This window comes from Anolis carolinensis, chromosome 1 (assembly GCF_035594765.1).
Source record: "Anolis carolinensis isolate JA03-04 chromosome 1, rAnoCar3.1.pri, whole genome shotgun sequence".
Lineage (NCBI taxonomy): Eukaryota > Metazoa > Chordata > Lepidosauria > Squamata > Dactyloidae > Anolis > Anolis carolinensis.
Window position 1 is genome coordinate 309,206,803 of NC_085841.1, and position 24,466 is coordinate 309,231,268.

At 36.5% G+C, this 24,466-nt stretch overlaps 1 protein-coding gene across 4 annotated transcripts in view; it reads left to right on the top strand.

Annotated features, from left to right (window-relative positions):
• Window positions 1-24,466, top strand: part of sipa1l1 (signal induced proliferation associated 1 like 1) — a 197,508-nt gene that overhangs the window by 75,724 nt on the left and 97,318 nt on the right. For 2 of the 4 annotated variants that reach the window (XM_008103800.3, XM_016991867.2), the window contains exon 3: window positions 18,006-18,074. The exons of the other annotated variants lie outside the window; for them this stretch is intronic. The gene's annotated coding sequence lies outside the window, so the exon portion shown is untranslated. The remainder of the gene's footprint in view (window positions 1-18,005; window positions 18,075-24,466) is intronic. 4 annotated transcript variants of the gene reach the window in all.

Sequence of the window (24,466 nt, forward strand, 5' to 3'; positions counted from 1 at the left end):
CAGTATTTCCTTCATTTTTTGGAAGTCAGCTCTCTTAAAGTCCAGAATGCGGTTTTGACTTGTCTTAGTTTCGGCCTTCCTTTGTATCGCAAACTGCAGGAGCACATGGTCACTTGCCCCCAAGGATCCAACCACTTCAACTGCATGGATCAGGTCCTCCGTGTTTGTTAGGATGAGATTGAGAGTAGCCGATCCCCTTGTTGCCTCTTCTACCTTCTGGACCATAACATTGTCTGCAAGGCAAGCGAGGAATTTGTTGGACTTTGTACTCTTTGCCAAGTTTGTTTTCAAGCAGATGTTAGGATAGTTGAAATTGCCCATGTCTACTATATCTCTTCTTTGTGCCTGTTTAGTCAACTGCTGACAGAAGGCTTCATCGAATTCTTCATCCTGGCTCGGAGGTCTGTAGTAGACACCCATGATGAGATCTTTTTGAGTCCCGGTTCCCTTGATTCTTATCCAGATGCTTTCAAGCTGGTTCCCCGGATTGCAGTCCTGCATCTCTTTGGCAACAAAAATGTTTTTAACATATATGGCTACTCCCCCTCCTCTCCCCTTTGTTCTGTTTCTGTGAAAGAGGTTATAGCCTTCAATGGCTACATTCCAGTGATGGGAGTCATCCCACCAGGTTTCAGTGATGTCTATGACATCGTAACTGTGATGTTGTGCTAAAAGTTGGAGTTTGTCTTGTTTATTTTCTATGCTCTGTGCATTAGTATAAAGACGTGTAAACCCCTGGGACATTCACCTGGGCTGTTTATTTGGGATTATTGTGCTCTTGGTAATTGGTCCTTGTTGTGTTTGTGCAACCCTCCATTTAGACTTATGGCGATTCCCTGTGGTCGTGGGTAAAATACTGTTCGCAAGGCTATTGTCCCCCTCCCCTGGCGGACCTAGTTTAAAGTGCGCCTGATGATGTTTACAAGTCTGTGAGCAAAAGGGTATTTTCCTACTTGTGTGAGGAGATCAATATATATATATATATATATATATATATATATATATATATATATATATATACATACACACACACACACACACACCATATATACTCATGTTTTAATCAAACTCATGTATAAGTCAAGGACAGGTTTTGGATAAATGTTACAGATTTTGATATGATCATGGATTAAGTTGAGGGTCATTTCACAGATAAAGGAAAGCACCAGTGTTACCTCAGGGGGCCAACCCTCCTAGCCACTACTCATCATATCATCATCATCATCATAGGCTATCACTTGCAGCTGAGTATGGTTGTTTTCAAGGGTAGAGTCTTGGTGGTAGGTCGTAAGTGACTTTTGAGACCTATTCTAGATCAGCATGGTCTTTTTGAAGGTAGTACATACATTTCCAGGTGGAAGGGCTCCCAACAAGGATTTGTTTGATGAACCTTCCTCTTGGCACATTTCTCTCTTTCACCCTATATTTGTGTCACTTCAAAATCCATAGCACTAAATAAGAATAAAATAACTGCTTTGGGAGATGGTGATCGAGCATTCGGGTAACATGACCAGTCATAGAATCATAGAGTTGGAAGAGACTTTACGGGCCATCCAGTCCAGCCCCCTGCAAGAAGCAGGAAAATTTCATTCAAAGCGAAGTTGATGGCAGAGAATCATTGCTTCAGTACTGGTGGTCTTTGCTTCCAGCAGAACACTGACTTTAGTTTTGTAGGATTTTTTGAAGGTCACGCTGATGGAATTGTTCTAGAAGTTGAGAGTAACATTTGTCAACAGTCCATATTTTGCAAGCACGCAATAGAGTTGGAAGGACAATGGCTTTATAAACAAGCATCTTGGTATCTCTACAGATGTCCCAATCTCCAAAATTCTCTGCTTCATTTGAAAAAATAGTGCACTCGCAGAGCTCAGACAGTATTGTATTTCAGCGTTGATATCGACTTTTGTGGAGAGGTAGCTGCCTAGTAGTGGAAATAGGCAAGATTTTCTAGGATTACACTATTAGGCTTTATTGCTGGCATTGCAGAGGGATTGGTTAGTGCCTTCTGGTTGAGCACATTGGTTTTCTCAATGTTCAGTGAGAAGCCAAGCGTTTCATATTCTTCTGCAAAGGTTTTTAAAGTGGTTTGCAGGTCGCCTTCTGAATGAGCACAGATTATGTTCTCATTAGCATTTTGGAGTTCTATAACAGAAGTTGTTACATTATTACTAGTAGTATTAGCCCACTACTAGCATTTCCATCCAGACTAGAAGCTTCACTATGCCAAAAAGAGTGGTGAACATTTTTCCTTTCACCACTCAGAGGAAGTGTTATGGTTCCTTTTTTTAAAAAAAGAGTTGAGTTACAGTACTCACATTGACCTATGAAGAAGTCAACCCAGGTTTTTGGGTTGATTTTTTGACAAACATTTCTAGATTTATACATAGAGTATATAAGGTAGATTGTTTTTCCACTGTTGTATCTTTTAAACAACTTCAGTCTTTAGCTTTTTGCTGCTGAATATATCTTGGGAATGGAAATAATATCATAGAAAAATGTTACAACAGTAGAAAATTGGCACTAAAGTTCTTTGTTGGATATTTTCTGTAGATTTGGGTTTTTACCATTTGGTAAAAACCATTTGGGTTTTTACTCTGTCCACACTAGTCATTAATCTGTAAAATATAATTTGATGCAAACTTGTTAGTATTTCTCATCATCTGCTAGTTTTCTGTTTGGTTGTGCATTTTTACAGTAAAACACAGAACTATTTTTTTAGGATAGAGTAAACCAACATGGAGGAAATAAAGCTCTCTTTTTAGGTAAGAATTAATCTGGTGTATAAATGTAGCTGCATTTTTCTAATGCGTAGTACAGAGCACCAGATAAAGAAATACAAAAGCATAATCAGAGATTATGAACCTTGGAAGATTTTGCTGACATTTTTGTTCTTTCTGGAGACTTTGAGATTCAGCCAAAACAACAACCCAATAATCTTTCAAAACACACATGTACTTAAAATATAAGTAGGTTCCATTGTTATCAACTATCCAGGTCTGAGCTAAAATCCTGAGGGTAGTAGAATAAAAGCCATTTAAATTTTTACAGAAAGCAGGTGTATTAGTCTCTCTTTCAGCATGAAAAGGAAGAAGAAAAGGGGAGGGCGGGAAAGGAAGGAATGTTGCAACATCTTTAAGTGTAGCATTTTAGCATGAATTTTCATGAATGTATAACCACTTTTTTTACACTGTATTACATATGAAAAAGTGGATTTATATCCTTCAAAGTGCCTGCTAAAATAAAATCAATTAGCCTTAAAGGCATGGATAGGTTCCTTATCCTCCTTCCTCCCCCGCTTATTCTCTTCCTCCTTTTTAATACTTATGTAATGGTGTAAAATTGGTAAACACCAATGGAGAAAATATTTCATATGGTTTTTCATGTCCATAAGCAGAAATTTTTGAAACACGAGTGCTCTGAAGCTATGTCAATAAAAATGTAGAACCCAATTACTAATATTGAATTCACCAAGGGAAACAGCTCCTATAAAAGGAAAGACACTCTTCTTGTTCTAGTGAGTAAGAATGCCTTAGGAGTTGTACTTTTTTCCTCAGCTCTGGTAGAGGAATAGTTTATTACTGTTCCTCTGCAAATAGAAGGTAGAATTGTTTAGTTATGAATATTTAATCCACACCAAGTGAAAAGGGTAGCATTAAACTATAAATGCCTTTTATTTGCTGTGTGGCTCAGTCATTTCCACCACATGGCGATCCTGTCAAAGGGTTCCTTGGCAAGATTTGTTCAGAACAGATTTGCCATCGCCTTCCTCTAAAGCTGAGAGTGTGCCATGCCCAAGATCAGACAGTGGACTTCGTAGCTGAGATTAATTTTGGTCTAAGACTGGCCACACATAGCTATTCTTTTTATAAATACGCTTTGACTATTCTCTTTAGTTAGATAGATAGATAGATAGATAGATAGATAGATAGATAGATAGATAGATTAGGTAAACAGACGGATATTTCCAAAGGGTCTAAATTTCATAATTTTTAGATGTTGAAGATTTCTTAGAACAAAAAATATGTCTTTAGCAGTACCATTCTTCTTACGGCAGTAATAATTGCAAATCTCAGAGCTTATCTGATATTTCTATGGTAACAAAACAATTTTTGTACTATTTTTTTTTGTTTTTACTGTCACCTGAATCTCTCTTATCTCTCATTTAACTTTCAGTGTTTACTGCAGTATGTAATGTTTTAGAGAGAGAGAAAAGGCCATAATGGCTTCATGTTCAAACCTTCAAATCAAGGTGCAAAAATAACACTGTTATGCTTCTTTGCTTCTTGGCAGGATTTTTAAAATATACCATGAAAAATGAAGGTTTGACTTCATGCAAACTTGCTTTATTCTGAAACACAATTGTGGGGAAAGCATTTAACTGCAGATAGGGTGGAGAAAAGTGTTTGTTGTAGTAGTTAGATGACAATTTCTGTGTATACTTGCCATAAGACAAATTAAACTGGTTCTGGAATGCTCCTTGAATATATGCTTTGTTATCTTTACTGGGCCACACTTAGAGAAAAGCAAATTCTCCTGAAAACAAAGGTAACATTCCTATCTAATGTCTGCCAAAGGTACATTTAAAAAATCAGGACAGTAATAATTGAATGATTTTAGCTTGGCAGCTCCAACATGCTTTTGCATGCAAAAAATACCATTACTGGCTCTGTTTTTTCATAATGAAGAAACCAAACTAAAATCAATGTAAGTCATAGGTGGCAAATAAAACAATGACCCTTTTCATTCAGCAGAGTCCAGCTTGGATAAAAAAAAGTGATGAAAAGCTGAATAATATAATAAAGATCCACTTCAGTTTAAAGGAAGCCATCTAAAAGATCAAATTACTACATCATTTTAGCCAGCTGTTTTTATAGGATTGACCCTCCTTTTTATAGTTCTGCTTTTATGGTGTCAGCAGAACAGATTAAGCCATAGTGTAGGCTGCACTTCAAATATGTTTGCTCTAAACCCAAAAATCAGTTAATCTGCAAATTGAGATGCATTTGTCTTAAGCTTCAGGTGCATATTCCAAGGCCACAAATGGTCTGTTTTGAATTAAGTTCAGGATCTGTGATCTATACTGGGTTTTAAAATTGTACATTAACCCAGGACACCTGCCATTTTGTAAATATAACGGCTCAATTGGTTGGTCATATCAAGGGGTCTTGAGGATCCTTTTTAGTTTTCTGGAAATGGTTCCTGGCTTTGGTACAAGGTAGGATCTTAAACCAACTTTAATCCAAGGTTTAAAATTGTAATTTTTTCTGAAGCTGATAACTTTTTACCGCACATTAAAAATCTGGTGCTAAATAGAAAGTAAGCATTTTGCTATAGCAGAGTCTTTGCATGTTGATTTGAAGAAACAGACAGAACTATTTGTTCTGGACCACTTTCCCTTAAAACTTTACTTCTGTAAACACTGAAAGTTAAATAACAGTTGAAAGAGATTCAGGTCAACACAGGATAATCTGAACTAAGCCAGTGTTCGAGTTAATTTAGAAATGATTCAATCTGTAAATTAGATTTCAAGGAAAATGGAAAAATAAAAAGTTACATACGCATTGTACATAGGTAACTGCCTTTTTGGGGATTGCTTCTAGGCCCTGAAACACCCTTCTTTAAGGAGACTAAATTGGCCCCTTCATGGTGTCCTTGTGGCAATAGGGAAAGATTTGCTGTTTTGACAGGCCTTGGGAACTGGAGTACTTTAGGGGCAATGGCTTTTAATAATGTGTTGTTTTTTCTGTGTTTGTTTTTATAAGTGGTTATACTTTTAAATTTCCTTTTTTATTCATTATACTTAATGTTTGTAATTTGAGGGGTGCATTTATCTGTTTTAATATTTTTAATCTCCATTGAATGTCAGGGCTGGACAAATTACTAGTAGTAATAGTGATAATTACTAGTTGCTGGTAACAGTTATTCTGAGAGTAATTCTAAACAACCTAACAAAGTACCTTAATGATATCACTGTCAATAATACCACAATATCATAACTACAAAAATGACATAACTTCATACATGCTATATTATCAGACTTTTTGATAATATAATTATTATCTAGCCCAGGGGTCCCCAAACTAAGGCCCAGGGGCCGGATGCAGCCCTCCAAGGTCATTTACCTGCCCCCCACCCTCAGTTTTAAAGTCTGAAATGACTTGAAGGCACACAACAACAACAATCCTAATTAGCTTGACTATCACATTGGCCAAAAGCAGGCCCACACTTTCCATTGAAATCCTGATAGGTTTATGTTGGTTAAAATTGTTCTTATTTTTAAATATTGTATTGTTCTTTCATTGTTTTTGTTGTTGTTGTTGATTTTGCACTACAGATAAGACATGTGCAGTGTGCATGGGAATTTGTTTTATTTTTGTTATAATGTTCCTGTTTTCCTGTTTTCATGATATTGTTTATGCACTTCTATGTACCGTGTGTACTTAGTATGTTCATATTTTATATTTTAACTATATTGATTGGGCCCGTCTCCATGTAAGCTGTTCATTTTTTTTTTCAAATGATAATTTGGCTCAACAGTCTGAAGGATTGTGGACCGGCCCTCTGGTTAAAAAGGATAGTGACAAAGAAATAGAAGAAGAAAATGACAGATATTTTCTTAAGATATTTTCAATTAACGTGAATGGTTCAAACAGCCCAGATAAAAGAATGAAACAATGGTATCAACTTAAGAAAGGATGTTATAATGTCATTTCTTTACAAGAAACACACATCATGCACAAACATGTGACACATCTAACAGAAAAATCTAGGCAAAGCATATTATGCTTCGAGTGCAGAAAAAAGGTGTAGTAAAATATTTAAATGAAAAAATCCCATCTAAACAGATATTTAAAGATCAAAAGGGCAGAATGCTGGGAGTTAGTTTAGAATGGAGCAGTAAGAAAATATTAATGTGCAATATTTATGCCCCAAATGGGACAAAGACAAAATTCATTGATCAATTGGAATGTAAAAATAATGGAACAAGAATATGATGAACTAGTCATCCTGGGAGACTTTAATGGGGTACTTGATGGAAGTCTAGACAGAAAAAATAAAATTAAAAAGATAATACGTTCATATTTTATATTTTAACTACAGTAGAGTCTCACTTATCCAACATTCACTTATCCAACGTTCTGGATTATCCAACGCATTTTTGTAGTCAATGTTTTCAATACATCATGATATTTTGGTGCTAAATTCATAAATACAGTAATTACTATGTAGCATTACTGCATATTGATCTACTTTTCCTGCCAAATTTGTTGTATAGCATGATGTTTTGATGCTTAATTTGTAAAATCAGAATCAAATTTGATGTTTAATAGGTTTCTTCTTAATCTCTCCTTATTATCCAACATATTCGCTTATCCAACGTTCTGCCGGCCCGTTTATGTTGGATAAGTGAAACTCTACTGTATCTTGATTGGGCTCATCCTCATGTAAGCCTTTCATTTTTTTTTAAATGATAATTCGGCTCAACAATCTGAAGGATTGTGGACCGGCCCTCTGCTTAAAAAGTTTGAGGACCCCTGATTTAGCCTATCCATACACATTAAGAATAGTAGTGGTATGAATTTATTGCCATTCAGATTTACAGTAAGATCCTCATATCCGCAGAGGATATCTCCCCAGCCTGACCACAGGTACCTGAAATTGTGGTTATGACTGAGTACCATTGAACTACCTGGCTTCCAGTTCCAGCATATCATGGAGTCATGCTGGAAGACCTAGCAAAGTCATTAAGACAATTTTCCCTCAGGAGCAAATAAGGGAAATGACAGATATGGGTTCCAAGGGTTTTTATGGGGAGTGTCTTACTGATTGCTAGATATTATTTTAACAGAGTTTTTATAGTTCAAACGGACTTCACTGAAAAATATTTTTAAAAGCTTTTTTCCTTAGCATAATATGTTGTTATTTTAAAAATACTTTTGCATATTTATTTGAAATTCTATATCAAGCTTAGTCGGATATTTCTTGGTTGCAGAATACAGGCGTAAGTGTGAAAATTAATAAGATTTCTGATTCAACAAAGAAAACATGTAGGTCAATGAGATACTAAACAAATACAGGTAGTGCAGTGCTGTGTTAATTCCTTTAAAAGGAGTTGAAAGGAACTGCTGCTGTGTAATGGCATCAAGCACTATCGCTAAGGGATATCTAATAGCTGATTATGCCATGCTGACACAGCAACTAGAGCTGCATGTTTTCTACTTCTCTGAGACTCCTCAGTTTGGTGCAAAGTCACCTTCGTGGCATTTTTGTATGTTCTCATCTATCTCACAACAGTTTTACTGAAAATGTAACAGTACAGAAAATTTCTATAGCTTGTTTCAGATATTCAGAATGATTCACATATGACATCCCAGCAGTCCTCTGAGACCAGTGTTACTCCCATATTGTCATTTGATTGTCTTATGTATGGAGAGCATAATGACTTACGAAAATGCTTATTAATCACCCGAAAGCCATCCGCAACAGCATAGTCCATGTCCATTATTTTTTTCACTTTACAAAGGAAGCATTTTAAAAAAAATTGCCAGGCAAATATGTGTAGTCTAAATAAATTACTGAAAACTTGCTAAAGTTGCACTATCTTAATTTTTCTTGTTTCCCCTTATTGTTATGACATCATCTACCATATGATGAGAAACTAATTGAGATCTATCTTGTATTATCTTTGGAATCCCATTCATACAATCATGTTCTTTTAGCATTTCCTCTGTTGAGATGTAAAAATGATTTTAAAAAAAGCTTGAAAAAGATATTTTTGGATTATATTTCTCAGACCATTCACAAATCTGCCATGCTAGATTAATGACTTCTGGAATTTCCAAATGCTTGGGTGAGACATTCTGGTAAATTCTATGCTGAAGATAGTCTTAGCAAGTGATTATATATATATATATTTTGGAAACCAGCTTGATACCAGGATATTTTTGTCAAAAAATTACATTCTATTATACCCCATATTTTATCTTCATGGACCAATTAGCAGATTTTTTTTAGTCTTGTGATTCCTCTCTTCTTCATTTGTAATACAATATGTAGGTTTCATTAGGGACTGCAGAAAAAAGTGATCCCATTAACATTGTGGGGGGGGGGGGGGTTGAAAGCAGATTTGTAAACTTGAGGGGCTACAGGTTTGAGGAGAGCAATGTTGGATTTTACTCAAATTGTACTAGGGTGCACACAATTTAAAACAAGAAAATGTCTTTTGATTCCCTGGATTGTCTCCTGCTGTTATGGTCTATTACTAAAAATAATGCAGCTGTTTGAGTTCTGCTACTCAAATCTTGAGTATATTTCAGCTTCAAAGATTTGTAAAGTTACCAAGTAGCTGTCCATAGGATATGTTCAGTTCATTACGCATTTTGCTCTTGATTTAGCACTTAGATAAGAGACTCAGTTTGAAAAAACTTTGCTGCAGCATGTTGCCTTGAAAGAGATGACATTCTCCTCCAGCAAAAATAGCACACTTCTAATCATTTTAGAATGGAAATGTTGCAGATTGCCTGCTTTAAAATGGGATTCGGTCCATTCACACTTCCAACCTTCCTTCTACATTATCTTGGAGCTCTAAACTTGTTTATAAAACAGTCTAGATTAATTGGTTCAGAATAAATTTACCCCCTGGTTCTGAGCTAAATTGCTAACTCATTTGAATTCAACTTCATACTTCAGTGCTCATAATAGTTTACTAGGATGCATAAAAGTTTCAGCAGGACAGGTTGAGTTTATCTTAATCTGCTTTAATTATTTCCTGAGCGTTCAGATAAGTTTCTAAAAGGTTATAAGAACCTCCATCCTGTGATGTTAGACCTGGCATCACAATGGAGTTTTAATCTTGTTTTGTCCCAGCTCTGAACTTATGATTACCTGTGATTTTTTTTTTTGCGGAAAACTGCTTTCCTCTTGGCTGTTGTTTGGGTCAGATGAGCTGGTAAGCTTTGTTCTCTCCTCATGTCCATACCTGCCTTTCTATGCCAACTGGGTTATTTTGAGCCCCAGTGCTACCTTTTTGGCTAAGGTTATGTCAGCTTTCCACACCAACCAAGACATTATTCTGCCAACATTTGCATAGAACCTGCATTTGAAAGAAGGCTTCACTGTATCAGTGCATAACATTGTTGTATGCACAGCCCTGCAACTGTCAGCAGAAAGCATTTCTTGCACTATGGCAGGTAATTCACCCATACACACATGTCCTAAACAGAATGTTAGTTAAGGGCCTCTATTTTGAAATCTAGCATGTATAAAACTAGCAACGCAGAGCAGAATAACAGGAATGTAATGCTTATCTCTTTAAATTCTGTATTAGTTGAATAACAAAATTGATTTTCTCGAATAGATTGCTCTTAAAGATACAGATGTGCCAAAACATTTGATTGTCCCAATGCATAACCTGTATTCATGACAAGAGGCTACTGTTAGAACAGAATATGGAGAAATATAATGGTTTCCAATTGGCAAAGGGGTCAGATGGAGATGTATACTATTACACTATTCGTTTAACCTAAATGCTGAAAATATATGTAAAGCAGTATTAAATTTGGAGGAAGGAGAGATGAAAATTGGAGGAAAGAACTTTGTCAATCTAAGATATGCAGATGCTACAGTACTACTTGCAGAATATAGGAAAGACTTGGAAGGACTACTGAAGAAAGTAGAGGAAGGGCAAAGACAGGTTTACAGTTGAACATTAAGAAAACAAAAATAATGACCACAAATAATTTAGATAACTGTAAAGTAGACGATGAAGACGTTGAAATGTGAGCAGTTCAAATTTTTCTTTATCTTGCCACAATCATTAGTCAGAGAGAAAGTTGTAGTCAAGCAATCAGAAGAAGACTAGACTTGAAAGGAAGCTATGAAGGAACTAGACAAGATCCTGATATGTCACTGAATCATAGGATGATGCCATTATATTTCCAACTTCTATGTATGGTTGTGGAAGTTGGACAATAAAAAAAGCTGATAGGAAGAAAATCAGCCCATTTGAAATGTAGTGCTGGAGATGAATTCAGTGATACCATGGACAGCAATATAGACAAAGTTAAGTGGGTCCTAGAACAAATCAGACCTGAACTCTCACCAGAAGCCACATGAATTAAACTACAACTACAGTAGAGTCTCACTTATCCAACACTTGCTTATCCAACGTTCTGGATTATCCAACGCATTTTTGTAGTCAATGTTTTCAATATATCATGATATTTTGCTGCAGAATTCGTAATACAGTAATTACTACGTAACATTACTGCGTATTAAACTACTTTTTCTGCCAGATTTGTTGTATAACATGATGTTTTGGTGCTTAATCTGTAAAATCATAACTTAATTTGATGTTTAATAGGCTTCTCCTTAATTTCTCCTTATTATCCAACATATTCGCTTATCCAACGTTCTGCCGGCCCGTTTATGTTGGATAAGTGAGACTCTGCTGTATTGCACTTTGATCATATCATGAGAAGACATGACTCATTAGAAAAGATAATACTAGGTAAATTGGACTCTAGCAGGAAAAGAGGAATATTTCATCCCAGATGGATAGACCCTACCAACAAAGCCAGAGGGCCCTGAGCCTGAGAGATCTGAACAAGGCTCTTGAGGATAGGGTGACTTTGGGGTCACTCATAGAAGTTGACATGAAGGCAAAGAACAACAAATCCTCAAAGTTCTAAGGAAACCGAGGAGTCTGTCCTACTAAATAATGCCACTCTTCTCTGAAAGTCCTTTATTTCATTTCCTTCAACCCCCTTTTGTTTATGAGTGGAAGATACAGTTACCATAATAACAACACTTAAAGTTTAAACACTTAAAGTTTAAAAGTATTGATTTCAGGTTAGCGTTTCTAAATAAGATATTCAGTATCCGGTGTTGGGAGAAAGTCGTGATTCTAAATACCATAAATAAATCTGTTCCATTTTTTAAACATTCCAGTAAGAGAACTAATCTTTTGATACCATCAGAAACTGTTGTGAGAAAATGTTTCCTTGTTCAGATGGACTGAGGAGGTGATAATGATATACACATATGTATTTAATGTATGCTTGATGATCAGCAAAGTTAACAAATATATATGAGTTAAGGAGGAAAGAATGTAAAATGGTTGCTGAAGCAGTAAGTGACTATAGTACAATATTTTCCTGGAAATTTTACACCAAATACAACATTATCACAATCTTTTCTCAGGGTTTCTTTTCTTTTCTTATAACTAGCTTGATACTTTATGATAAATGTCTGTATTGGTGAACAGCGGTGAGGTTAACAGAGAATTTTTGGTGTTAAATTTATTTAGTACTAAACACAATAAATAAATATAAAATATATGTGTTTGTTCAGAAAATAGAACTTAAGCTTTTTACATGGCAAAGACCTCTTCCCCATAAAGATCCAGTACCCTCTCATCTCAGATTGTGTTTTCCCCTTTAATTTGACTACTAGAACAGCATTAGGTTTGAAAGGACCACACTCCTGATTTCTCTTTCAAGCCAAGCAAATTAATTCTTCCTCTCTCTATTCTTGAGGATGGGGTGAGGCTTGGATACTTAATTTCTGTATTTTTTTCCATAGTACTTTTTGTCCTGTTCTTAGGTGTCCATCTCATATCTCATAAATGGCTGACATAACTGAAGTTTGCACATACAGTAGAGTCTCGCTTATCCAAGCCTCGCTTATCCAAGTTTCTGGATTATCCAAGCCATTTCTGTAGTCAATGTTTTCAATATATTGTGATATTTTGGTGCTAAATTCGTAAATACAGTAATTACAACATAACATTACTGCATATTGAACTGCCTTTTCTGTCAAATTTGTTGTAAAACATTATGTTTTGGTGCTTAATTTGTAAAATCATAACCTAATTTGATGTTTAATAGGCTTTTCCTTAATCTCTCCTTATTATCCAAGATATTCGCTTATCCAAGCTTCTGCCGGCCCGTTTAGCTTGGATAAGTGAGACTCTACTGTACTAGTGACTTTTTGAAGATGTGATATTTTGTTGGCAAAGTGGATGAAGGGATAGAAGTGGCAGAATCACCGGCAGCAGTTACAGAGCAAACAACTGATGTCAGATTATCCATAATTATTCCTTTTATTCCTTAAGAGAAGAGGACTGGTGTTCACTACCAACAATTGTCCCAGCAGTCTTGCTGAAACCATTGTATTTGTCGTCTTGTCACATTTAGAAATTGGTCTCATGTGGTTTCAGAAGCCGGTTTTATTGGCCCAGTGCCAGTTTTCTTCAGTTGCATGTCTGAATTTCCTTTGCTCTCCATCAGTATCCTTGTTGCTGACCATTGCAATTAGTAAATCTTCCATTACAGAGGCATTGGGACAGAAGAATTTGAGTTCCAAATGCTCTAGGCAGAGGGCCTATAAAACAAAGGAAGCATAACCTGACTTCTATAAGCAGTGTTACTGTCCTTGTGTAACAGCTGGGAGAGGCAGTGAAAAGTTCCCCTGGCTGTTTTGGAGCTAACAAGAGATATGAAATTCTTTTGCTCTGTAGATGTGAGAGCATTAGTTTTGCCCTTTCTTTGAATATCAGGAATGGGAGCACCTGGTCTTCAAGCTTCCTCTTCCTGTTGCATTTTTGACTTTACAGCAGCATGTTTGCTTTTTTTAAAAGGCAGTCTTGGAAGCCTCCTCAAGACTTGATTATTCCCTAAAACAAAATGTGTGCTTTTTATATTATTTATTTTGTTACAGAAAGTATAGCTTTTTCACTATGAGATGTGGAAAATTTATTTAAATCTCCATTTTATAGTAGCACCAATTTAACTAGGATTCGTCTCTTAGTCAAATTGGGTGACACAGTCTTGAGTAGTGGGGATTGGCAATCCAAAATTGTACATCCCTGTTATGCCAACTGCTGGATCCAAACCCTCCTTAGCAGTTTCATATCCAGTTTCATATCTTGAAAGATCCAGACGATGCTCCTGGGATTTGTTATTTTAATTAATTTTAAAGAGGTTTAATTCTGTTGATTATTCTGTTGTTTTAAAATAAGTTTAAAATAGTGATTTTTGTTTGAGTTTTAATGTATGTAATCTTGATTTTCATTATTGGAAAAGTCTAGGGCAGTGGTTCTCAACCTGTGGGTCCCCAGGGGTTTTGGCCTACAACTCCCAGAAATCCCTTCCAGTTTACTAGCTGTTCGGATTTCTGGGAGTTGAAGGCCAAAACATCTGGGGAACCACAGGTTGAGAACCACTGGTCTAGGGTATAAAACATCACCAACTACCATCATTTACTGTCAATATACTTCTTTAATTGTGATGCTGCTGTTTATCGGGGGGCGGGGGGGGGGGAGAGAATGAAGACAAGTCAGACAATGAAAAACTAGGTAATCTTGGCTAACAGGGAAAAGGAAGTGACATATATGGAGTGCACGTTCTTATCACTTCCGCTTAGAACTACATTCTCTGAATTACTTCTTACTTTTCTTCCCTTTCCTGTAGCTGCCACAGAATTTACTTTTCTTGGGACTTGGCAGCTTCAGAAAGAATATGTGTTACAGAAGAAAACCTAGTGCTTTGTCTAAAAAGAGACATATATGTACAAAAGCCACACTTGCACTTTCACATCACCAACAGGATTCCACTTAGGCATATTATGCATATACTAATGTCAGCGAAGGAGGTCGGGGGTGCGTGCTGGGTGGGGTTCTTCAAACACCATCAATCATCTTCTCCAGCACCCTGATGAATTGGTTGCAATTGTCTGCCACACGAATTCCTCTGTTCAATGTCAGACTCAAACACATCAGTAGTCTGAAGTCCAAACATTTATTTCAATATCTATAAACATATTTACAAAGCATAGCAAAAGCCATCGCTCTGAGCTGGCATTTTTCTTTAGCCTCTTCGCTCAGCAAGCACCAGCTCAACACACTCAGAGATAAGAAGCACATTCCTCAGTCCGAAGAAAGTCCCCGACCTCCAAAGCCGGAAATCATGCCTGATAGGTCATACAGCAGTCACAACAGGCTGTCAGTCAAAACTAGCCTGCTGTTAACTGTTTCATTACTGAAACACACACTCTTGCAAAACAGCAGAAACACTTGATTTACATTTCATACACATACAACTATAATCCAACAACTAATTCACGAATTAAGGATGTGAAGACAACACTTGAATGGTGGGGTGGATAGATTAAGGATGCTGATCACAGGCGTAGTCATGTTAAAATTGTACTCTTGAGTTTAAATCAATACATTGGCTGTCCTTTTGCTTGTGTTTGTATTTCAGATCACATGTATTAAAAGATGATGTTAGATACAATAAAGGAGATTTTACTAATAAGTGCAAGATGTGACTTCAGAAATGTGACATAATTGATAGCTCTCTACTTGTAGCTCCTGAAATTAATATAGCTTTTATGTAATTAATAAATGGTCTGATTTTCCTCTTTATGTAGTCTTTTTTCACGACTAAAAGGAAATCTAACCCACTCTGTTCTAAAATGGTACAACATTTAAGAAACAGTTTCTGTTAAAACTGCTTTGAGCTCATATATTAATTGAATAGGACCGTTATCACATACCAACACATTCTGATTAATTTTGTAACTCTTTGAAATAAGAATTAAGTCTGTCCTGCCTGTCTGTTTATCCTGGATTTTAATTCCCTGAACTCCAGTTAGTAAAATAGTCCTAATTTTATAATATACTTACATTTTTATTTAATTATCACAGTATTTGTGTTTATTATATTTTATATTGTTGTCCATGAGGTCACGAAGAGTCAGAAACGACTAAATGACTGAGTAGCAGTTGTTGTTATTATTATTATTATTACAGTTTCAGTCACAATATTATTTCCTGTTGCCCATCCTGGAATTATGCTTCATGGTGTCAGGAAAGCCAAGCTTAATAAATTATGAATTGGTACAGTTTTTAAAAAGTCTGCTTTATACCACAGTTTCAGCATATTGTCTGTTCAGTGTATTGATGCAAAAAGTTATTCATAGCAAGATACTTGTCAATTGTTTTTTTTTTTTTGGCTTTTAAAAATAGTTTCTAATCAGTTTTAAATATTATATTTGTTTTATTGTGTCCTACTTTGAGTGTCCTAGAGGACAGAAAAGTTTTAATAATAACAACAACAAATTAAATTAGTTGTTGCGGTATTCAGTGGAAGTAACTTTCCAAGTTCTGTTTCAGTCTTACAGGCATCTTTCTCTGAGTCTGCATTTTGTGTTGTAATCTTAGTGACATTTTATATATGCCACACAAAGCAACAGATTTCTCAATGCCAAGTAAAATTAATATGATGCTAAATCTGCTTCTGTATGTTTACATAAATTTCAAAGCTGAGGTATACTTAAGAGGTTTCCAAGGGACCTAAGCCCAAATGAAAAAAAAATGTCCTTAACTAACATGCCTTCAGCTTTTATTTGTGATTTGCCCTTGATGAATTATCATCCTTTCAGTGTATTCATAATGGTCTTTGAAAAATCAAGTTGCATTTTTGTGCAGTTTGTCCTGCCTTAAGCTGTGAAAGTGAATATGTATTGATACAAAAGCTTATTGTTCTTTCTAAACAAAATCAAGACAACATGAAACCTGTTTTTTAAAAGCTAACTCTTACAGATAATGTAAAGTATTCCTTTGTATCTATAGATCATAAAGCTATAAGACATCCACTTCAGTTTTGCTTCTGAGACAACCTATGTGATATCCCACAATGAATTGAGACTTCTGATTATTCTCATTTAGTTTACGTAAGAATAAAACTTCCGGCAAGAACAACCCAATAATTCAGTTTTGTACTTCGAGGTTTATATATTTTTTACATTGCAATACATTTGTTTGATGAATCAGAATTTGTGTATTTTAATTTTATGAATAATTTATAGACACATACACACATTTCCTCTTGATATAAGGTCCCTTGAAACGTATCTTTATTGAGATATAGACATGCACATATATGTTAATTCAATTCCAAACATATCTGTTTCCAACAAATGATCTTAAGCATTAATTAGTCTCTGGCACAATTGCCCATCAGACCTAGGGTAAGCAAAATAATGGCCCATGATCCATATAGTGTATAACTTTTGAACCCACTTTTGTAGTATTCTGTATCCCTGTTGCATTACTCTATATCCGTGCTATAAACTACACTACTGAAATAATGACTGCCACAGAGAGCTGCACAGCTCTTAGCAGCCATCTTTTCCTTTTGCCACCTGCAAGCGAAGTCTGGCACATATTTTGAGAGTGTGCACCAATATCAATCTGATTTTGGTAGCGGCAACATTTATGTGAGAAGTATGCAGCCCTTCCAATCCAAAGTAGTTACACTCTCCTGTGGGCTTTTTAAAATCCATCCTACCAGTACACACAGAAAGCCATGTGCCATAGTTTTTCAACAACTAGGCATCAATTTTCAGGAGAATCTCTTTCTCTTACCCTTCCTGCCACTCTAGTGTGTATTCTGGGTGAACATTTGCATATGCATACAAGTTCAAGAAAAATATAGGCTTTTGTAAAATAAATTGTTGTTGGTTACAGTGAAATGGAGCCCCGGTGGCGAAGTGCGTTAAAGCACTGAGCTGGAGACCAAAAGGTCCCAGGTTCAAACCCCGGGAGTGGAGTGAGCAGCCGCTGTTAGCTCCAGCTCCTGCCAACCTAGCAGTTCGAAAACATGCCAATGTGAGTAGATCAATAGGTACCGCTCCGGTGGGAAGGTAACGGCGCTCCATGCAGTCATGCCGGCCACATGACCTTGGAGGTGTCTACGGACAACGCCGTCTCTTCGGCTTAGAAATGGAGATAAGCACCAACCACCAGAGTCAGACATGACTGGACTTAACGTCAGGGGAAAACCTTTACCTTTACCTTACCTACAGTGAAATAATTTTACTTTCTATTGGGACTTCAACTTGTTTTTTAAGCCATTAACTACAATAGTCATATTATATAGAGACAATATTGATTTTTGTCTTCATACATTTTGTAATTGTGTGATTCATTTTCTGTCTAGGTTATCCATTTCAGTATGGCAGTATTGAAGCACACATCCATCAATTTACCAAGATGCTTTGGAACTATAGTAGGTGTTCCTTTATTTCTCATTTTACCTCTAAACATTTATTAGCCAGCTCTCCCTCCCCTTTAAATCTTTTGCCTTCATTCATCGTCTTTCACTAATTGTATTGTGTATCGTGCTACGACTCTGTAGGATATGTCTTTAGTGCAGTTTGATTTAAATCTGGCCATTTGAAATAAAATCTAGGCTCATCAACTGAGAGGTTGATTAATTTCACCTTCTATCAAATAGCACATTGCTCAGGCAATTTACTCGAGATGCAAAACTCCTTTTTATTTTTAGCAAACAATTAATCCCTCCCAGGGGAATGTGGGTGTAATTGTCAAATCTTGCAAAAGGACTGCTATTAAGCCAACTGCCACAGCAGGTGTTGAGAGGAATCGCCTTCAACTTATCATCTTATAAGTGCTGTTTTTTTTTATTGCAAAGATAGCATAATGAAACTCCCTAAAGAAAGGTGTTTCATGTTTATTTCCTTCTCTTATTTTGGGGAATATTTCTATCTTCAGATCATGAATCCTGTCATTCTCTTGAGGGCAATCTAGCATTCTCTCATGATTCCTTTTCAGAGTGATTCTATTTCTTATTAAAAATTAATCTGTGGGTAAGTCTGGAACAATTGATTTTGAAGAAGGGACTTAAGTGAGATTTAAGGAATTATCTGAGATGTTAATGTTGGTGGGGGAGAATATTTTCAGAAACTTAGAGCAGCCTTGGGCATTAGAGTTATCATTCTTGGCTGCTGCCTTTACAGGTCCTGCAGTGTACAGTACTGTGTTTAGCTTAGATCAGTGGTTCTCAACCTGTAGGGCCCCAGGTGTTTTGGCCTACAACTCCCAGAAATGCCAGCCACTTTATCAGCTGCAGGATTTCTGGGAGTTGAAGGCCAAAACATCTGGAGACCCAAGGTTGAGAACCACTGGCTTGGGTGGTCAGGTCAGTGTGTTTGTATAGCTCTATGCATGTCATATCTAGGTGTATACAGGTAGTCCCCAAGTTACAAACAAGATAGGTTCTGTAAGTTTGTTCTTAAGTTGAATTTGTATGTTAGTCAGAACAGATACATTTTAAAGTGTAACTCCAGGCATTTTGTTTGTTTGTTTTGGATAGCATAGTGAAGGGTTAACACCCCTGTGGTATTTGTTTTTCTGAGTCCCTGTTCAGAAGATTTCACCTCACAGAAGATTTCACCTCACTGATAATTGGATTTTGAAAAATTTGGCCCAGTAGATACCAATAAAATTTCATTAATCGAGGCATCAGTAGGTTAAATGTTTTTGAATATCTACCTTATTTCAAAGAAAAACTATAAACTAGCTCTATAAGTGGACAAGTAGGGGCAACAAAAACAATATGGTATCAACAATAACATAATACTAATACTACTACTACTACTACTACTAATAATAATAATAATAATAATAATAATAATGTGCGGTTTTCTGGCATTGTATATTTCTGCCGCTTCTGTGACTGTTCATTTGGGTTTTGATGATTCCGTAGCCCACTTGTCGATGGATGTCCAGAATCAGCAGCATCCACCGCGGTCCTTTTTATCCTGGGCGACGACCGAGCCAGTATAGACTTCGTTTTGGTTTGATTCTCCATAATGCTAATTGGTTAGGTGCACTTGGTTTCATTCCTCCGCTGAGGCCTCTCTGGCTTGGTTGGACCTGCCGGTTGACAAAGTTCTGGAACACAACACACCAGACATCACAATTGTGGAAAAGAAAAAGGTTTGGATCATTGATGTTGCCATCCCAGGTGACAGTCACATTGATGAAAAACAACAGGAAAAACTCAGCCGCTATCAGAACCTCAAGATTGAACTTCAAAGACTCTGGCAGAAACCAGTGCAGGTGGTCCCGGTGGTGATGGACACACTGGGTGCCGTGCCAAAAGATCTCAGCCGGCATTTGGAAACAATAGACATTGACAAAATTACGATCTGCCAGCTGCAAAAGGCCCTCCTGCTGGGATCTGTGCGCATCATCCGAAAATACATCACACAGTCCTAGACACTTGGGAAGTGTTCGACTTGTGATTTTGTGATATGAAATCCAGCATATCTATCTTGTTTGCTGTGTAGTAATAATAATAATAATCATCATCATCATCATCTTCATTTGGATCCCACACTAACTCCCCATGGGGACTCAGGCCAGCTTCCAACATAGTAACAGGCAAACATTCAATGCTTATATAAACAATGCAGAGCTAGATATAGATCTATAATTATAGATACTAATTTCACATACTCATTTCCCCCTGAAACGTTTGTAAATCCCCTTTGTGTGTGTGTGTGTGTGTGTGTGTGTGCATTTCTCCTACAATATTTGTAAGCCATATATATATATATATATATATATATATATATATATATATATATAGACATGTCTGTATATATATATATATTTGTGTGTTCATTTCCCCCCTGTAATATTTGCAAGCCCTATATATAGGTAGGTAAGAATATATTCATATCTATCCAGACATCTCTCTTTATATAGATATTTGCAGAGACTTGCAAACATATGAGGGTAAATTCATATATAAAAATAATGTGTATGTATGGCTATAGATACACAGGTACATGGATCTATATGTATAAAGGATTTGCAAAAACCTGCAAACATATGAGGGGGAATCTATATATATAAAAGAGTGATGGCATCAGGGCAGTGGACAAAACAACAAAACTACAGGCCCCCCAACCTCGAAATTTGACAACACAACCCATCATCCATGCCTCTAGGTTGATACAACAAAAAGAAAAGAAAAATAAAGTCCTAATTAGAGGGAGAGCAATAATTGTTTTTATCCAATTGCTGCCAGTTTAGAGGGCTAATCTCTGCCCACTTCGTTGCCTAGCAACCAAGGGACAGCCAGGTTTCAGTTAGGGGACAGGCAAATTTAGGCCTCACTTAGGCTTCTTCCACAGATTATCTAATTTGCACTGGATTATATGGCAGTGTAGACTCAAGGCCCTTCCACACAGCTATATAACCCATTTATAATCTTATATTATCTGCTTTGCACTGGATTATCTTGACTCCACACTTCCATATAATCCACTTCAGTGTGCATTTTATACAACTGTGAAGAAGGGGCCTCATATAATCCAGTTCTAAGCAGATAATATAAGATGATCAATATACAGTAGACTCTCACTTATCCAACATAAACAGGCCGGCAGGATAAGTAAATATATTGGATAATAAGAAGGGATTCAGGAAAAGCTGATTAAACATCAAATTAGGTAATCGTTATACAAATTAAGCATCAAAACATCATATTATACAACAAATTTGACAGAAAAGGTAGTTCCATGAGCAGTAATGCTATGTAGTAATTACAGTAGAGTCTCACTTATCCAACACTCGCTTATCCAACGTTCTGGATTATCCAACGCATTTTTGTAGTCAATGTTTTCAATATATCATGATATATTGCTAAATTCATAAATACAGTAATTACTACATAGCATTACTGCGTATTGAACTACTTTTTCTGCCAAATTTGTTGTATAACATGATGTTTTGGTGTTTCATTTGTAAAATCATAACCTAATTTGATATTTAATAGGCTTTTCCTTAATGCCTCCTTATTATCCAACATATTCGGTTATCCAACATTTTGCCAGCCCACTTATGTTGGATAAGTGAGACTCTACTGTACTGTATTTACAAATTTACCAGTAAAATATCACAATGAATTTGAAACACTGACTACAAAAACATTGATTATGAAAAGGCAGACTGTGTTGGATAATCCAGAACATTGTATAATCGAATGTTGGATAAGTGAGATTCTACTTTGATATGAAATAATTTCTAGGATAGAATAATGCAGAACAATATAATCTCTAAAACCAGGATAGTAATAAAGAAATAAAGAAATTAAGAAAGTAAATAAAGCAAGGAAATTGGAAATTCCACAAAGGAAACAATCAGGGCCAGCTAACACCTCCCAAGAAAGGATTCTTCCAGAAAGGAAGCTGAGAAGGCAGTGAAGCACTATGTATTACCAAAGTCATTATTATTACTATCCTTACTATTATTATTATTATTATTATTATTATTATTATTATTATTATTATTATTATTGTGTTGCGGTCAACCGTGAAAATGAATACAATCTGGCTCCAAGTATTCAAAAACACTAAAATCAGAATATATAAAAATTAATGTGGTATAATAAAACAGAACAATACAATCTCTAAAATCAGAACACTAAATAAAGAACAACACTCTGGAAATAGGGGAATTCCACACAGAAAACAATCAGGGCCAGCTAACACCTCCCAACAAAGGATTCCCATCATCAAAGTCTGGCCAATCCTCTGTTTTCTCAGGGCCACAGACAGTAGAAGCATATAAAATATCGCAAACAACACCACTCTGAAAACAAGGTAATTCCAGACAGGAAACAATCAGGGCCAGCTAACACCTCCCAACAAAAAAAATCACTCAGGGAGGAAACAGCTAGGCTTTAAATCTGCAAGGCCATTACATCCTAATCATTTTTCCTAATTGCAGCATTCATACTTGCCTCCAACAGACAAAAAAAAACCAATCAGAAATATTGTATATTCACAACCTTTAGGAAATAATGTCCCCTGATGGCACAGCATGTTAAAGCGTTGAGCTGCTGAACTTCTGGACCGAAAGGCTGCAGGTTTGAATTGGGGGAACTGACAGAGCCCCCACTGTTAGCCCCAGCTTCTGCCAACCCAGAAGTTCAAAAACATGTAAATGTGAGTGCATCAATAGGTACTGCTCCGGTGGGAAGGTAACGCTGCTCCATGCAGTCATCCCACATGACCTTGGAGGAGTCTACAGACAACGACGGCTCTTCGGCTTAGAAATGGAGATGAGCACCAACCCCCAGAATCAGACATGACTGGACTTAATGTCAGGGGAAAACGTTTACCCTTTACCTTAACTACCACCAATTCCTCAATACTTTATTTCCCATACCACCATTCTTCGCCACAGCAACGCGTTACCTTCCCGCCGTTACCTTCCCGCCGGAGCAGTACCTATTGATGCACTCACATTTGCATGTTTTCGAACTTCTGGGTTGGCAGAAGCTGGGGCTAAAAGTGGGGGCTCTCTCCACTCCCCCAATTCAAACCTGTGGCCTTTCGGTCCAGAAGTTCAGCAGCTCAGCGCTTTAACACGCTGCGCCATCAGGGGATATTATTTCCTAAAGGTTGTGAATATACAATATTTCTGATTGGTTTTTTGTTTGTTTGTTGGAGGCAAGTATGAATGCTGCAATTAGGAAAAATGATTAGGATGTAATGGCCTTGCAGCTTTAAAGCCTGGCTGTTTCCTCCCTGAGTGAATTTTTTGTTGGGAGGTGTTAACTGGCCCTGATTGTTTCCTGTCTGGAATTCCCTTGTTTTCAGAGTGGTGTTGTTTGCGATATTTTATGTGCTTCTACTGTCTGTGGCCCTGAGAAAACAGGATTTTCTAGACTTTGATGATGGGAATACTTTGTTGGGAGGTGTTAGCTGGCCCTGATTGTTTCCTGTCTGGAATTCCCTTGTTTTCAGAGTGGTGTTGTTTGCGATATTTTATGTGCTTCTACTGTCTGTGACTCTGAGAAAACAGGATTTGCCAGACTTTGATGATGGGAATACTTTGTTGGGAGGTGTTAGCTGGCCCTGATTGTTTCCTGTGTGGAATTCCCCTGTTTATTTACTGTCCTGGTTTTAGAGATTATATTGTTCTGCATTATTCTATCCCAGTAATTATTTCATATTAAAGAAGAATCTCACTTATCCAACATTTGCTTATACAATGTTCTGGATTATCCAACACAAGTCTGCCTTTTCATAATCAATGTTTTTGTAGTCAGTGTTTTAAATTCATTGTGATATTTTAGTGGTAAATTTGTAAATACAGTACAGTAGAGTCTCACTTATCCAACATAAACAGGCCGGCAGAACGTTGGATAAGCGAATATGTTGGATAATGATGAATTAAGGATAACCCTATTAAACATCAAATTAAGTTATGATTTTACAAATTAAGCACCAAAACATCATGTTAGACAACAAATTTGTCAGAAAAAGTAGTTCAGTACACAGTAATGCTATATAGTAATTACTGTATTTATGAATTTAGCACCAAAATATCACGATATATTGAAAGCATTGACTACAAAAATGCATTGGATAATCCAGAACGTTGGATAAGCGAGTGTTGGATAAGTGAGACTCTACTGTAAATACTACATAGCATTACTGCGCATGGAACTACTTTTTCTGTCAAATTTGTTGTATAATATGATGTTTTGGTGCTTAATTTGTATAACGATTACCTAATTTGATGTTTAATTGGCTTTTCCTGAATCCCTTCTTATTATCCAACATATTCGCTTTTCCA